At 32.8% G+C, this 5,450-nt stretch overlaps 1 pseudogene; it reads right to left on the reverse strand.

Annotated features, from left to right (window-relative positions):
- Positions 1-1,130: 1,130 nt before the first annotated feature.
- LOC149160929 (receptor-like protein 4 pseudogene) lies at positions 1,131-2,102 on the reverse strand (annotated as a pseudogene).
- Positions 2,103-5,450: the final 3,348 nt, after the last annotated feature.

Below are 5,450 nucleotides of genomic sequence, written 5' to 3' on the forward strand. Positions count from 1 at the left end.
TGGCGACGCACTAACAGTCATAGAAAAATTTCACAAGAAATCCTAATGTTTACTATAGAAAATTGAAAAATTTACCTAATACAGACAAACTAATAGCTTCTAACCGATCATAGATGTCATTGCATACAGTGACATAACAATATAATAATAATAATAGAAAATATAACAATAAATGAGATATTGTAAAGTAATTAATAATAATAACTAAAAAATATTAAAACAAAGTTAATTAAAGATGAGCTATTATTAGAAAATAATTAAAAGAAAATAATGTAATTCATGTACCAATCATAATTAAAAATGAAATAATATAATAATAATAATAATAATAATAGATTAATAATAATAGATCATTATAATAATAATAATTCTAATCATGAATAGAATAGTTAATTATTATAATAATTAATATTAATAAATATTATAATGATAATTAAAATAATGTGATTAAAGCAGTAATAATTAAAATAATGTATATTAATTTAATGAGAATCAGAATGATGTAATGAGAATTAGAATGTAATGTAATTAATGTACTAATAAAGATTAAAATGAAACATAAGAATAATAAGATAGATGAATAATAATATATCATTATGATAATAAGAGCCACGGGGTGGCATGGCAATGTTATTGCCTTTGTTTTTTAAGACATTGTCGTCATGTGATTTTTTTGTTTTCAAAAATCTATTGTGAAAAGCTAGAAGTGTTTGTTGAAACTTCTAATTAGAGAGATTAGAAAATTATTTTAAGACATTATTTAGTTTCATATACATTATTGCAATGCCACATGTAAGTTAAAAGCACATATTTCCAAAAATCTATTGTGAAAAGATAAAAATGTTTATTCAAAATTCTAATCAGAGAGATTAGAAAATTATCTTAAACCGTTATTAAGTTTCATTTACATTATTGCAATGCCACATATAATTGTTAAAAGCACATTGCTATTTTTCAATCCACATACAAAATGTTTTTAAAGTGTATATAGAACATTTTTATGATGTTTCATATCTTTAAGCATTACTTAGATATAGTTTAGAAGTGTAACATGGAGGGAAAAAATAATCATTATTAGTCCCTGCCTGGGACTATTAGCGATCGATCGCTGACCGAGTAGTTTGACCGTTATATTTTTGGTATATTGGCATTTTAACCTAAGTTTATGCAAAGTTTTGGTGCGGAAAATATTTGGGGTCTTATTATCGGCTTCGAGTTGTTCGATGCAAAGGACGGTTGATATGCCGCGCAAGTTGGTTTGTCGTAGGACTCGCCGTACACGCTCTGGTCTGCTCCACAGTCCACCCGCTTAGCAGTCCTGAATATGGCAGTATCCCCCCACTCAGCCCCAAAATCATAAGCTTGTGGATGAAGCTGAAGAATCTCGATGCTCATTACCGAAGGATCACCGTGGCCGGTGCTGTGAAAGCAGACAGTGGCAGCAGTGTCCAAGACAAAAACTGAAGCTTCGACATATGCCTGGTCGTCGTTCATGCTCCAGCCCGGCTTTAAAGAATAAACCTGTGTTCCTTCAATGGAGACGTCAAAGAGCGGCTTGCGGTCGGCCAAAACGTCCTCATTGAGGCCAAAGAACATTCTAATGGAATAATGGCCGTTCGGTAGACGAGTGACGTTGTAGCAGTTCTCGGGACCGTCCGAGAGCTTAAAGAAACAGAGTTTCTTGAGCTGAGGAGCGATGTAGCTCGTGGTGGTGGCGTTTGCGGACAAGCCGCCTGTGTAACCGTAGTCTTTTACCCAGAGCATATTCGTCTGGGGGGTATGTGTGTTCTCCCATGAACCGCAACTGATCCGGATGGCCAACGGCTCTGCAAAACCAAAAATGCTGTTATACTCTTCTTTCGACTACTTTGAGAAGTAGAATTTAATCAAAATATGATTTGAATTGTCGAATCTTGAAGCTATCGGCTTCTGAAGTTGAAATTTGAAAACCTTCAAAATATTCTGGAATTTTAACTTAACTGAGATCATGTGGCTTTGAGCTTACCTGCATTATGTGAAAATGCTGTGTAAATGCTCGTCCACACACAAATACACGCCACTGCAGTCAATCTAAAGCCAACCTTGACTGTTTCCTTCGCCATTTTTCAGTAACGGAACTCGATCGCGAAGCCTCTTACGCATGATTAGGATATGGTTCCTTAACAGAGAGCCTAAACTTCATCAGAAATGGAGACATAACGTCAATGAGAACTGCAAAACTCCAAGACGATATCCATGATCTCCACAGGCTGGAATCATGAGGCGTCTTCAGGGGCTCCACAGTAGTCCAAGAACCACAAGATATTGCAATGATGGCGTTTTCCTGCCTTTTTACAGTCATACAGCGGTAATGTTTGTTGGTTCCCGTGGATCTGTGTTCCCACGCCGATCACGCGTTCGAATCTCATCGCTCGATGTAGTCAACGCCCAAACATTTATGAGAGCTGAAGTGATCGATCTTTAAATGCGAACAATTCGGACGAGAAAATTATTTAGTAGTCCAAAAAGCCCAAAGAAATCTTCAACTCGATAAATTAAGGGCGAAATCATGGCGGGATGTAAGGGAATTAGATTTAATCGTTGCAAGCACGTCTCCATTTCTGTCAACGCTTGCGTTAGTCGGCCTGTTCTATTCATGTTTATATAATATATTGTTAAATTTATTTATTTATTTAATAACAATATCTTTTTATTTTCTAAGAGATTTATATTGGTACAGGCATATGGATTACTCTTTTGGGATTTTAATCTTAAAAGAGAGAACTTAAATCTAGTTTTTAGTTCTGAATCCAAAGAAGAGCTCTTTGCCTCTGACTAAATCTTTAGATCCAGTTCAAGTGCAGATACTACATGCAGCAAAGTCAAAAGTAAATGGTCCTCATGTTGAATAGGGCATCTAAGCAAGCAGCCAAGTCAACGGTAAATGGTCCTTCCCCTTCTCGGTAGGGACTTCCACCATTGTTGTGGCTCTTGTTCTATTTTATGACAAGTCAAATTTAAAATAAAGGAATAAATTGTATTAGTTTTTTTTTAATATTTATATTTAGATTTAGATTTATATATTATATTTTAAAATTTATTTTTTAAATTATAATATCCATTTGAAATATTGTTAACTATTCATACCTAGATATTGTATGTAAATCTACTCCCACATTTAAAATGTGGTATATATATAACTCATGACTTTTATGTGGACATAAGTAATAATAACTTTTTTTTTTTGTCAAAAAGTGTAAACACATTGTGCACTAAATTAATTATCTCACCCCATATTTATTTGGAGTATAGGTTATAAATGCATGAAGAAATGAAATGTATTAATTTCACTTTAATTATCTCTATTATATTTTGTTGTAACAAATAGGAAAAAGATACCATGCTTTATTTTCTTATGTTTAGCTTCATGTGGATATCATTCAACAAAGGGTGGTCCTATCTTTCCATAAACTTTATTGAAACACAATTATATTAAAAACACTATAGTTTGTATTATTATTTTTATTAATAATATTTTAAAATTTTGAAGCATGATTTTATGGTAAAATATAATTTTATTATTATTATTATTTTAAATATAAAAGGGAAAATTTTTATTTTTATTATATTATTATAAATATAAAATTATAAATTTAATTTATTATATCTTTTATTAATTATTTTTAATAATATTTTAATACTTAATCTATAAATGTTTTTATGTAACTATAATAAATTGAATTTTAATATAAATATATAATAGATATTGGATTTCAGAGATCTGTGGTTTGAGGTTTTTGAATTTTTGACCGGAGAACCCACAGTAATGGAATTTTTACACCCGTTATTAACCTTTTTATTATTTTATTATACATTATAATATTTATTTTATTTTTACTTTATCAATTATCGTTTTAAATTTATTTATAATATTGTTCACGGGGTCTTGGATAGACATTGATCATGTGTTTTGTTAAGGCACTCCTTGATGTGGATTCACTAGTTTAATTCCCTGCCCTAATCGAGGTGATATATTGGACGTGATGAAAATGTAGTCCTGCCAAGCTTACTATATATATATATATATATAATTTTTTTTTTAACTAAATACACACAGAAAAGGACACTCATAACATGGAAATATATTTATTTTAGGATATATGTTATTTTTAGAAATCCTAATTGCCATAAAGATCATTATATATACATATTGAAGCTTAATATATAAAATATAAGGATCACTCCCTACAATAATAACTTGTTATTACATATGGAAACTTGCGTCCTTTATATACATCCCCGAAACTAGAAGAATACATATTTAAGCTTAATCATTTTCACTGTGATGAACCCGATATCTATATGTGTGTTTTGACTTACAGTGGGATAAAATAATGGTGAAAGATAATAGTTTGAATGGGACAACTGAACGTGACGACGATGGGGACACGATAAAAAAGGATGGTTGACATATGGCCTCGGGCTTTGAAGCCCTAGGGGTGGTGACGACCATACGTCAGCCAAATATTTAGTACGAACAACTGAAAAACTATAGCGAACATTAGAGTTCCAAAAAAAATTGTGTGTACAACTATGAACTAATACTAAAACATGACATTTAAATATCACTGTCTAATAATAATAATAACGACTATAATATTTTTTTTTACAGAAACGGTTATGGGATTTCATTAGATTTTTGGCAAAAAGCCACAATTCAGATTACAGATAGTGGAGCTTCTTTCTGAGCGCCTCTCCAACAAGAGGATCATAGCACATATGCTTATGAATCTCCTCTTTTTACATTTTATAATGTGATCTATTGCTGTTGCTTTCCCGAGCTTATGAATGCATACAAATTGCTTCAATAAAATGCAATAAAACATGGAAGATTAGGGGATTGGATCCCATGAGGTTTCTTTGTCTTTAAGAATAATCCCAGCAGATAACTGGGCTGCCTTGTTTGCCTCAATGTCTGCCTCTTTGTTGTTTACTCTCAATACATGGAAGAATTTCAAATTCAGGGGCTTTGTCATGTCTTTGATCCTTGTAATCGTCCTTGCAAGACGTAGATCTGCTGGATTAGAATCTGTCGCCATTGTTTTGATGATGACCTGCGAATCGCCAAAGACATTTTCCTCCTTGTGGCCCAACTCTTTAAGTAGTTTGATCCCTTGAAGAAGGGCCATCGCTTCAGCTTGCATGCTTGAGGAGTGACCCAGTCCCCAAGCATATCTGTGAATAGAAGTTTCTTTTGAGTTTATTATGAGCCCTCCTGTGCCAGCAATTCCTGGATTTCCCTTGGCTGCCCCGTCAAAGAAGAGAGAAGGAAGTGTTTGCTTGGAAATCCAGGACTGAAATTCTTCTTCATTTTTTCTGATTTGCCAATCTTTGGGAAAGATAGGTATGGTGGTCGATTTTTGGAATTGGAGATTGAGTGCAGCTCCCAACTCGATATCTTGCTGGCATAG

Source organism: Pinus tabuliformis, chromosome 5_2 (assembly GCF_031772625.1).
Source record: "Pinus tabuliformis cultivar Carrire ecotype Pingquan chromosome 5_2, CPIR1, whole genome shotgun sequence".
In the NCBI taxonomy this organism is placed as follows: domain Eukaryota; kingdom Viridiplantae; phylum Streptophyta; class Pinopsida; order Pinales; family Pinaceae; genus Pinus; species Pinus tabuliformis.